Source organism: Ovis aries, unplaced genomic scaffold (genome assembly GCF_016772045.2).
Source record: "Ovis aries strain OAR_USU_Benz2616 breed Rambouillet unplaced genomic scaffold, ARS-UI_Ramb_v3.0 scaffold_329, whole genome shotgun sequence".
In the NCBI taxonomy this organism is placed as follows: domain Eukaryota; kingdom Metazoa; phylum Chordata; class Mammalia; order Artiodactyla; family Bovidae; genus Ovis; species Ovis aries.
In genome coordinates this window covers 37,507-50,008 of record NW_024599819.1, presented here as the reverse complement: position 1 = coordinate 50,008, position 12,502 = coordinate 37,507, and positions in this window count along the sequence as shown.

Sequence of the window (12,502 nt, the reverse complement as noted above, 5' to 3'; positions counted from 1 at the left end):
CTGAGGTCCCCGTGGTAAGTCGAGAGCACCTGCCGCAACTCGAAAAAATCCAGGAGGTTTTTCCCTCCAGGCGAGATGAGGCCCATTTCGGCTGTGGCTTCTCGAGGCTAATCACACCTAACCTCTGGAACTTCTAAAAGGTCCTTCACACCCTTGCTGCAACTCAAGAAGTTCTCCAGCATAAACGTCTCCACTCTAGAGGAAGCACGAGGGTCTCGCCCACATAGAGGAGCCCCGTTTCCGACTCGTAGCTCTAGTTGAGGGATCCTTTTGCTGCTTGGTCGGGAAAGAATTTCCGGCGTTCCCGTCGCATCTCAAGACACTCTCCATAGGAAAGGTGAGAGGAACTCCAGCATCGTACCACCATTCCAAGAGTCCCCAGATGTCTCAGTCCATTCCAGAGGAACCTGATTTCCCTGCACTGCCTCGACTTTCACGCCGTGGATCTACTCCCACCACGGTGGCACGTGGGACAGCCCTGTGGAAAAGTCTCGTGGGAAAGCCTCGAGGGAAAGCCACAAATCCATTGATCCACAAGATGGAAAGCGTGACACCGATGCTACCGCTCTGGAGGAATGCGCACGTGCATGCCCCCATTCGAGAAGAGGACTTACTCCCATGGGGAGACTCCAGAAGTACCCCAAGTTCCATGTCAGCACTGGAGAGTAATCCTCAGGTTCCCGACCCGACTCCACACAAGGTCTTAGGCTCCGGCATCCAAGGGAGGGGAATCCCGAGAGGACCCCGAGCAACTCGCCTGGGGGCTGGCCTTTCCTGAGGCCACCAGAGCGGGTCCCTGTGGTCCCCATCTTATGTCGAGAGCACCTGCTGCAACTCGAGAAAATCCAGGAGGTTTTGCCCTCCAGGCGAGATGAGGCCCATTTCCGCTGAGGCTTCTCGAATCTAATCACACCTAACCTCTGGAACTTCCAAAAGGTACTTCACACCCTTGCTGCAACTTAAGAAGGTGCCTGACATACCCGTCTCCACTCTAGAGGAAGCACGAGGGTCCCGGCTTCATCCATAGGAGCCCCGCTTCCGACTCGTAGCTCGAGATGAGGGATCCTTTCGCTGCTTGGTCGGAAAAGAAATCTGGGCATTCCCGTCGCATCTCAAGAGGAGGTGCTCTCCACAGGAAAGGCGAGAGGAAATCCAGCTTCGTGCCACCATTCCAAGACTACCCGAAATGTCTCAGTCCATTCCAGAGGAACCTGTTTTCCCTGCACTGCCTGGACTTTCACGCCGAGGATTGATTCCCACCACGGTGGCACGTGGGACAGCCCTGTGGCAAAGCTTCGTTGGAAAGCCTGGAGGGAAAGCCACAGATCCCTTGATCCAGGCGATGGGAAGCATGACACTGCTGCTACAGCTCTGGAGGAAAGCGCACGTGCATTCCCCCATTCAAGACGAGGACTTACTCCCCTGGGGAGACTCCAGACATACCCTAATATCCATGTCAGCACTGGAGAGGAATCCTCAGGTTCCGGGCCCGACTCCACACAAGGTCTTAGGCCCCTGCATCGAAGGGAGAGGAATCCCCAGAGGCCCCCGAGGAACTCGCATGGGGACTGGCCTACCCTGAGGCCACCAGAGTAGGTCCCTAAGGTCCCCCTCGTAAGTTGAGAGCACCTGTCGCAACTCGAAAAAATCCAGGAGGTTTTGCCCTCCAGGCGAGAAGAGGCCCATTTCCGCTGAGGCTTCTAGAGGCTAATCACACCTAACCTCTGGAACTTCCAAAAGGTCCTTCACAGCCTTGCTGCAAATCCAGAAGTTCCCCGACATACCCGTCTCCACTCAAGAGGAAGCACGAGGGTCCTGCACACATCCAGAGGAGCCGCGTTTCCGCCTCGTAGCTCGAGATGAGGGATCCTTTCGCTGCTTTGTCGGGAAAGAATTCTGGGCGTTCCCGTCGCATCTCAAGAAGAGGCGCTCTCCACAGGAAAGGGGAGAGGAACTCCAGGATCGTGCCACCATTCCCAGAGAACCCAAGATATCTCAGTCCATTACAGAAGAACCTGTTTTGCCTGCAGAGCCTCGACTTTCATGCCGAGGATCGACAGCCACCACGGTGGCACGTGGGACAGCCCTGTGGGAAAGCCTCGTGGGAAAGCCTCGTGGGAAACTCTAGAGGGAAAGCTGCAGTTCCCTTGATCGACGCTAGGGGAAGCGTGACACTGCTGCACCTGTTCTGGAAGAAAGCGATTGTGCATGCCCCCTCTTGAGAAGAGGACTTACTGCCCTGGGGAGACTCCAGAAGTACCCCAAGATCCATGTTAGCACTGGAGAGGAATCCTCAGGTTCCGAGCGCGACTCCCCACAAAGACTTAGGCCCCTGCATCGAATGGAGAAGAATCTTGAGAGGCCCCTGAACAACTCGAATGGGGACTGGCCAGTCCTGAGGCCACCAGGGTGGTCCCTGAGGTCCCCGTCGTCAGTCGAAAGCACCTGATGCAACTCGAGAAACTCCAGGAGGTTTTGCTCTCCAGGCGAGATGAGGCCCATTTCCCCTGACGCTTCTCGAGGCTAATCACACCTAACCTCTGGAAATTACAGAAGGTCCTTCAAACCCTTGCGGCAACTGAAGAAGTTCCCCGACATACCCGTCTCCTCTCCAGAGGAAGCACGAGGGCCCCGCCCACATCCAGAGGAGCCCCGTTTCCGCCTCGTAGCTCGAGATGTGAGATCCTTTGGCTGCTTGTTCGGGAAAGAATTCTGGGCATTCCCGTCCCATCTCAAGAGGAGGTGCTCTCCACAGGAAAGGCGAGAACTCCAGCGTCGTGCCACCATTCCCAGAGACCCCCAGATATCTCATTCCATTCCAGAGGAACCTGTTTTCCTGCACTGCCTCGACTTTAACGCCGAGGATCGACTCCCACCACGGCGGCAGGTGGGACAGCCCTGTGGGAAAGCCTCGTGGGAAAGCCTCATGGGAAAGCCACGAGGGAAAGCCACAGATCCCTTGATCCAGGCGATGGGAAGCGTGACAATGCTGCTACAGCTCTGGAGGAAAGCGCACGTGCATGCCCCCATTCGAGACGAGGACTTACTCCCTTGGGGAGACTCCAGAAGTACCCCACGATCCATGTCAGCACTGGAGAGGAATCCTCAGGTTCCGGGCCTGACTCCACAAGAGGTCTTAGGCCCCGGCATCGAAGGGAGAAGAATCTTGAGAGGCCCCCGAGCAACTCGAATGGGGACTGGCCAGTCCTGAGGCCACCAGAGCGGTTCCCTGAGGTCCCCCTCGTAAGTCGAGAGCACCTGCCGCAACTCGAGAAACTCCAGGAGGTTTTGCCCTCCAGGCGAGATGAGGCCCATTTCCCCTGAGGCTTCTCGAGGCTAATCACACCTAAGCTCTGGAACTTCCAAAAGGTCCTTCACACCCTTGCTGCAACTCAAGAAGTTCACTGACATACCCGTCTCCACTCTAGAGGTAGCACGAGGGTCCCGGCCACATCCAGAGGAGTCCCGTTTCCGCCTCGTAGCTCGAGATGCGGGATCCTTTCGCTGCTTGGTCGGGAAAGAATTCCCAGCATTCCCGTCGCATCTCAAGAGGAGGCGCTCTCCACAGGAAAGGCGAGAGGAACTCCAGCGTCGTGCCACCATTCCAAGAGTCCCCCAGATATCTCAGTCCATTCCAGAGGAAAATGTTTACCCTAAACTACCTCGAATTTCCCTCCGAGGATCGACTCACACCTCGGTGATACGTGGGAGAGCCCTGTGGGAATGCCTTGTGGGAAAGCCTCGTGAGAAATCCTGGAGGGAAAGCCACAGATACCATGATCGACGCGACAGGAAACTGACACTGCTGCTACAGCTCGGGAGGAAAGCACACGTGAATGCCCCCTCTGGAGACAATGACTGACTCCCCTGGGGAGACTCCAGAAGTACCCCAAGATCCATGTCAGCTCTGGAGAGGAATCCTCAGGTTCCGGCCCCGACTTCACACAAGGTCTTGAGTCACGGCATCGAAGGTAGAGGAATCCCGAGAGTCCCCTGAGCAACTCGCATAGGGACTGCCCTTTCCTGAGGCCACCAGAGAGGGTCCCTGAGTTCCCCGTCGTAAGGCGAGAGCAGCTGCCACAACTGGTGAAAATCCAGGAAGTTTTGCCCTCCAGGCGAGATGAGGCCCATTTCCACTGAGCCTTCTCGAGGCTAATCACACCTAAACTCTGGAACTTCAAAAAGGTCCTTCACACCCTTGCTGCAACTCACGAAGTTCCCCGACATACCCGTTTACACTAGAGTCGAAGCACGAGGGTCCCGCCCACATCCAGAGGAGCCCTGTTTCCACCTCGTAGCTCGAGATGAGGGATCCTTTCCCTGCTTAGTCTGGAAAGAATTCCCGGCGTTCCCGTCCCATCTCAAGAGGAGGCGCTCTACACAGGAAAGGCGAGAAGAACTCCAGGGTCGTGCCACCATTCCCAGAGTCCCCCAGATTTCTCAGTCCATTATAGAGGAACCTTTTTTCCCTGCACTGCCTCGACTTTCACGCCGAGGATCGACTCACATAACGGTGGCATATGGGATAGCCCTGTGGGAAAGCCTCGTGGGAAAGCCTAGTGGGAAATCCTCTAGGGAAAGCCACAGATCCCATGATCGACGCGACGGAAAGCGTGACACTGCTGCTATAGCACTTTAGGAAAGCGCACGTGCATGACCCCTCTCGAGACGAGGACTTACTCCCCTGGGGAGACTCCAGAAGTACCCCAAGATCCATGTCCGCACTGGAGAGGAATCCTCAGGTTCCAGGCCCGACTCTACACAAGGTCTTAGACCCCGGCTTCGAAGGGAGAGGAATCCTGAGGGGCCCCCGAGCAACTCGCATCGGGACTGGCCTTTCCTGTGGTCACCAGAGGGGGTCCCTGAATCCCCGTCATAAGTCGAGAGCACCTGCCGCAACTAGAGAAAATCCAGGAGGTTTTGCCCTCCAGGCGAGATGAGGACCGTTTCCGCTGAGGCGTCTCGAGGCTAATCACATCTAACCTCTGGAAAGTCCAAGGGTCCTTCACACCCTTGCTGCAACTGAAGAAGTTCCCCGACATACCCGTCTTCACACGAGAGGAAGCACGAAGATCCTGCCCACATCCAGAGGAGCCCCATTTCCGCCTCGTAGCGAGATGAGGGATCCTTTCGCTGCTTTGTCGGGAAAGAATTCTGGGCGTTCCCGTCGCATCTCAAGTAGAGGTGCTCTCCACAGGAAAGGCGAGAGGAACTCCAGGATCGTGCCACCATTCCCAGAGAACCCCAGATAACTCATTCCATTCCAGAAGAACCTGTTTTCCCTGCACTGCCTCGACTTTCACGCAGAGGATCGACAGCCACCACGGTGGCACGTGGGACAGCCCTGTGGGAAAGCCTCGTGGGAAAGCCTCTTGGGAAAGCCTCGAGGGAAAGCCACAGATCCCTTGATCCACGCGACGGGAAGCGTGACACTACTGCTACCGCTCTGGAGGAAAGCGCACGTGCATGCCCCCATTCGAGACGAGGACTTACTCCCCTGGCGAGACTCCAGAAGTACCCCAAGATCCATGTCAGCACTGGAGAGGAATCCTCAGGTTCCGGACCTGACTCCACACAAGGTCTTAGGCCCCGGCATCGAAGGGAGAGGAACCCCGAGAGGCACCCTAGCAACTCGCATGGGGACTGGCCTTTCCTGAGGCCACCAGAGCGGGTCCCAGAGGTCCCCGTCGTATGTCGTGAGCACCTGCCGCAACTCGAGAAAATCCAGGAGGTTTTGCCCTCCGGGCGAGATGAGGCCCATTTCCGCTGAGTCTTCTCAAGGCTAATCACATCTAACCTCTGAAACTTCCAAAATGTCCTTCACACCCTTGCTGCAACTCAAGAAGTTCCCTGACAACCCGTCTCCACTCTAGAGGAAGCATCAGGGTCGCGGCCACATCCAGAGGAGCCCCGTTTCCGCCTCGTAGATTGAGATCAGGGATTCTTTCGCTGCTTGGTCGGGAAAGAATTCTGGCTATTCCTGTCCCATCTCAAGAGAAGGCGCTCTCCACAGGAAAGGCGAGAGGAACTCCAGGGTGGTGCCACCATTCCAAGAGTCCCCCAGATGTCCCCGTCCATTCCAGAGGAATCTGGTTTCCTAGCACTGCCTCGACTTTCACGCCGAGGATCGACTCACACCACGGTGTCACGTGGGACAGGCCTGTGGGAAATCCTCTTGGGAAAGCCACAGATTACTTGATCCAGGCGATGGGAAGCGGGACACTGCTGCTACCGCTCTGGAGGAAAGCGCACATGCATGCCCCCGTTCGAGACGAGGACTTGCTTCCCTGGGGAGACTCCAGAAGTACCCCACGGTCCATGTCAGCACTGGAGAGGAATCCTCAGGTTCCGGTCCAGCCTCAACACAAGGTCTTAGGCCCGGGCATCGAAGGGAGAGGAATTCCGAGAGGTCCGCGATCAACTCCCGTGGGGAATGGCCTTTCCTGAGGCCACCAGAGCGGACTATGAGGTCCACGTCGTAAGTCGAGAGCACGTGCAGCAACTCGAGAAAATCCACGAGGTTTTGCCCTCTAGGCGAGATGAGGTCCATTTCCGCTGAGGCTTCTCAAGGCTAATCACATCTAAGCTCTGGAACTTCAAAAAGGTCCTTCACACCCTTGCTGCAACTCAAGAAGTTCCCCAACATCCCCATCTCCACTCTAGAGGAAACATGAGAGTCCCGCCCATATCCAGAGGAGCCCCATTTCCACTCCTAGCTCGAGATGAGGGATCCTTTCGCTGTTTGTTCGGGAAAGAATTTGCGCATTGCTGGCGCATCTCAAGAGTAGGCGCTCTCCACAGGAAAGGGGAGAGGAACTCCTGGGTCGTGTCGCCATTCCCAGAGTCCCCCAGATCTTTCAGTCCATTCCAGAGGAAACTGTTTTCACTGCACTGCCTCGATTTTCACGCTGAGGATCGACTCCCACCACGGTGGCACGTGGGACAGCCCTGTGGGAAAGCCTCGTGGGAAAGCCTCGTGGGAAAGCCTCGAGGGAAAGCCACAGATCCCTTGATGCAGGCGATGGGAAGCGTGACACTGCTGCTACTGATCTGGAGGAAAGCGTACGTGCATGCCCCCATTCGAGACGAGGACTTACTCCCCTGGGGAGACTCCAGAAGAACCCCAGTTCCATGTCAGCACTGGAGAGGACGCTCAGGTTCCGGACCTGACACCACTCAAGGTCTTAGGCCCCGTCCTCAAAGGATGAGGAATGCCGAGAGAACCCCCGAGCAACTCGCATGGGGACTGGCCTCTCCTGAGGCAACCAGAGCGGGTCCCTGTGGTCCCTGTCGTACGTCGAGAGCACCTGACGCAACTCGAGAAAATCCAGGAGGTTTTGCCCTCCAAGCGAGATGAGGCCCATTTCCGCTGAGGCTTCTCAAGTCTTACCACATCTAACCTCTGGAACTTCCAAAGGTCCTTCACCCCCTTGCTGCAACTCAAGAAGTTCCCCGACATCCCCGTCTCCACTCTAGAGGAAGCAGGAGGGTCCCGCCCAAATCCAGAGGAGCCCCGTTTCCGCCCCGTAGCTCGAGATGAGGGATCCTTTCCCTGCTTGGTCGGGAAAGAATTCCCGGCGTTCCCGTCTCATTTCAAGGGGAGGCGCTCTCAGAAGAAAAGGCGAGAGGAACTCCAGCATCGCGCCACCATTCCAAGAGTCCCCTGGATGTCTCATTCCATTCCAGAGGAACCTGTTTTCCCTGCACTGCCTCGACTTTCACGCCGAGGATCGACTCACACCACGGTGGCACGTGGGACAGCCCTGTGGGAAAGCCTCATGGGAAAGCCTCGTGGGAAAGCCTCGAGGGAAAGCCACAGATCCCTTGATCCAGGCGATGGGAAGCGTGACAATGCTGCTACAGCTCTGGAGCAAAGCGCAAATGCATTCCCCCATTTGAGACGAGGACTTACTCCCCTGGGGAGACTCCAGAAGTACCCCAAGGTCCAAGTCAGCACTGGAGAGGAATCCTCAGGTTCCGGGCCCGACTCCTCACAAGGTCTTAGGTTCCAGCATCCAAGGGAGAGGAATCCCGAGAGGCCCCTGACCAACTCGCATTGGGACTGGCCTTTCCTGAGGCCACCAGAGGGGGTCCCTGAGGTCCCCGTCGTAAGTCGAGAGCACCTGCCGCAACTCGAGAAAATCCAGGAGGTTTTGCCCTGCAGGCGAGATGAGGCCCATTTCCGCTGAGGCTTCTCGAAGCTAATCAAACCTAACCTCTGGAACTTCCAAAACGTCCTTCACCCCCTTGCTTCAACTCAAGAAGTTCCCCGACATCCCCGTCTCCACTCTAGAGGAAGCACGAGGGTCCCGCCCACATCCAGAGGAGCCGCGTTTCCGACTCATAGCTTGAGATGAGGGATCCATTCCCTGCTTTGTAGGGAAAGAATTCCCGGCTTTCCCGTCACATCTCAAGAGGAGGCGCTCTCCACAAAAAGGCGAGAGGAACTCCAGCGTCGTGCCACCATTCCAAGAGTCCCCCAGATGTCTCAGTCCATTCCAGAGGAACCTGTTTTCTGCACTGCCTCGACTTTCACTCCGAGGATCGACTCCCACCACGGTGCAGCATGGGACAGTCCTGTGGGAAAGCCTCTAGGGAAAGCCTCTAGGGAAAGACACAGATTCCTTGATCCAGGCGATGGAAAGCGTGACACTGCTGCTACTGCTCTGGTGGAAAGCGCACGTGCATGCCCCCATTTGAGCCGAGGAATTACTCCCCTGGGGAGACTCCAGAAGTACCCCCAAGATCCATGTCAGCAGTGGAGAGGAATCCTCAGGTTCCGGCCCCGCCTCCACACAAGGTCTTAGGCACCGGCATCGAAGGGAGACGAATCCCAAAAGACCCAAGAGCAACTCGCATGATGACTGGCCTTTCCTGAGGCCACCAGAGTGGGTCCCTGAGGTCCCCGTCGTAAGTCGAGAGCACCTGCCGCAACTCGAGAAAATCCAAGAGGTTTTGCCCTCCAGGCGAGATGAGGCCCATTTCCGCTGTGGCTTCTCAAGTCTAATCACATCTAAGCTCTGGAACTTCCAAAAGGTTCTTCACACCCTTGCTGCAACTCAAGAAGTTCCCCGACATCCCCGTCTCGACTCTAGAGGAAGCACGAGGGTCCCGGCCACATCCAGAGGAGCCCCGTTTCCGCCTCCTAGCTCGAGATGAGGGATTCTTTCGCTGCTTGGTTGGGGAAGAATTCTGGGCATTCCCCTCCCATCTCAAGAGGAGTCGCTCTCCACAGGAAAGGCGAGAGGAACTCCAGCGTCATGCCACCATTCCAAGAGTCCCCCAGATGTCTCAGTCCATTCCAGAGGAACCTGTTTTCCCTGCACTGCCTCGACTTTCACGCCGAGGATCGACTCCCACCACGGTGGCATGTGGGACAGCCCTGTGGGAAAGACTCGTGGGAAGCCTCGAGAGAAAGCCACAGATCCCTTGATCCACGCGATGGGAAGCGTGACACTGCTGCAACCACTCTGGAGGAAAGCGCACGTGCATGCCCCCATTTGAGACGAGGACTTACTCCCCTGGGGAGACTCCAGAAGTACCCCAAGATCCATGTCAGCACTGGAGAGGAATCCTCAGGTTCCGGCCCCGCCTCCACACAAGGTCTTAGGCCCCGGCATCGAAGGCAGAGGAATCCCCGAGAGGCCCGCAAGCAACTCGCATGGGGACTGCCCTTTCCTGAGGCCACCAGAGCGGGTCCCTGAGGTCCCCGTCGTAAGTCGAGAGCACCTGCCGCAACTCGAGAAAATCCAGGAGGTTTTGCCCTGCAGGCGAGATGAGGCCCATTTCAGCTGAGGCTTCTCGAAGCTAATCAAACCTAACCTCTGGAACTTCCAAAAGGTCCTTCACACCCTTGCTGCAACTCAAGAAGTTGCCTGACATACCCGTCTCCACTCTAGAGGAAGCACGAGGGTCCCGGCCACATCCAGAGGAGCCCCGTTTCCGCCTCGTAGCTCGAGATGAGGGATTCTTTCGCTGCTTGTTCGGGAAAGAATTCCCGACGTTCCTGTCGCATTTCAAGGGGAGGCGCTCTCAGCAGAAAAGGCGAGAGGAACTCCAGCATCGCGCCACCATTCCAAGAGTCCCCCAGATGTCTCAGTCCATTCCAGAGGAACCTGTTTTCCCTGCACTGCCTCGACTTTCACGCCGAGGGTCGACTCCCACCACGGTGGCACGTGGGACAGCCCTGTGGGAAAGCCTCGTGGGAAAGCCTCGAGGGAAAGCCTCGACTTAAAGCCACAGATCCTTTGATCCAGGCGATGGGAAGCTTGACACTGCTACTACCGCTCTGGAGGAAAGCGCACGTGCATGCCCCCATTCGAGACGAGGACTGACACCCCTGGGGAGACTCCAGAAATACCCCAAGATCCATGTCAGCACTCGAGAGGAATCCTCAGGTTCCAGACCTGACTCCACACAAGGTCTTAGGCCCCGGCATCGAAGAGAGAGGAACCCCGAGAGGCCCCCGGGCAACTTGCATGGGGACTGGCCTTTCCTGAGGCCACCAGAGCGGATCCCTGAGGTCACCATCGTAAGTTGAGAGCACTTGCCACAACTCGAGAAAACCCAGAAAGTTTTGCCTTCCAGGCGAGATGAGGCCCATTTCCACTGAGGCTTCTCTAGGCTAATCACACCTCACCTCTGGAACTTCAAAAAGGTACTACACACCCTTGCTGCAAGTCAAGAAGTTCCCTGACATACCCGTCTCCACTCTAGAGGAAGCACAAGGGTCCCGGCTTCATCCAGAGGAGCCCCGTTTCCGCCTCGAAGCTCGAGATGAGGGATCCTTAAGCTGCTTGGTCGGGAAAGAATTCTGGGCATTCTCGTCGCACCTCAAGAGGAGGTGCTCTCCACAGGATAGGCGAGAGGAACTCCAGCATCATGCCAACATTCCCAGAGTCCCCGAGATGTCTCAGTCCATTCCAGGGAAACCTGTTTTCCCTGCACTGCCTCGACTTTCACCCCGAGGATGGACTCACACCTCGGTGGCACGTGAGACAGCTTGTGGGAAAGCCTCGTGGGAAAACCACAGATCCCATGATCCACGCGACGGAAGCATGACACTGCTGCTACCACTCTGGAGGAAAGCACACGGGCATGCCCCCATTAGAGACGAGGACTTACTCCCCTGGGGAGACTCCAGAAATACCCCAAGATCCATGTGAGCACTGGAGAGGAATCCTCAGGTTCCGGCCCCGACTTCACACAAGGTCTTAGGCCCCGGGATAGAAGGTAGAGGAATCCTGACAGGCCCCCGAACAATTCGAAAGGGGACTGGCCAGTCCTGAGGCCACCAGAGCGGGTCCCTGAGGTCCCCATCGTAAGTCGAGAGCACCTTCCGCAACTCGAGAAAATCCAGGAGGTTTTGCCCTCCAGGCGATATGAGGCCCATTTCCGCTGAGGCTTCTCGAGGCTAATCACACCTAACATCTGGAACTTCCAAAAGGTCCTTCACACCCTTACTGCAACTCAAGAAGTTCCCCGACATACCCGTCTGCACTCGAGAGGAAGCTCGAGGGTCCCGCTAACATCCAGTGGCCCCCGTTTCCGCCTCGTAGCTCGAGGTGAGGGATCCTTTCGCTGCTTTGTTGGGAAAGAATTCTGGGCGTTCCCGTCGCATCTCAAGAGGAGGGCTCTCCACAGGAAAGACGAGAGGAACTCCAGCGTCATGCCACCATTCCAAGAGTCCCCAGATGTCTCAGTCCATTCCAGAGCAATCTGTTTTCCCTGCACTGTCTCGACTTTCACGCAGAGGATCGACTCCCACCACTGTGGCACGTCGGACAGCACTGTGGGAAAGCTTCGTGTGAAAGCCTCGTGGGAAAGCCTCGTGGGAAATCTCGTGGGAAAGCCTAGAGGGAAAGCCACAGATCCCTTGATCCAAGCGACGCGAAGCGTGACACTGATGCTAACGCTCTGCAGGAAAGCGCACGTGCAGGCCCCCATTCGAGATGAGGACTTACACGTCTGGGGAGACCCTAGAAGTACCCCAAGGTCCATGTCAGCACTGGAGAGGAATCCTCAGCTTCCAGCCCCGACTCCACACAAGGTCTTAGGCCCCGGCATCGATGGGAGTGGAATCCAGAGAGGCCCCCGAGCAACTCGCATGGGGATTGGCCTTTCTTGAGACCACCAGATCGGGTCCCTGAGGTCCCCGTCGTAAGTCGAGAGCAACTTCTGCAACTGGAGAAAATCAAGGAGGTTCTCCCCTCCAGGCGAGATGAGGCCCATTTCCACTGATGCGTCTCGAGACTAATCACACCTAACCTCTGGAACTTCCAAAGGGACCTTCTCACCCTTGCTGCAACTCAAGAAGTTCCCAGACATACCCGTCTCCACTCGAGAGGAAGCATGAGGGTCCCGCCCACATTCAGAGGAGCCCCATTTCCACCTCGTAGCTCGAGATGAGGGAGTCTTTCCCTGCTTTCCCGGCATTCCCGTCGCATCTCAAGAGGAGGTGCTCTCCACAGGAAAGGTGAGAGGAACTCCAGGGTCTTGCCAC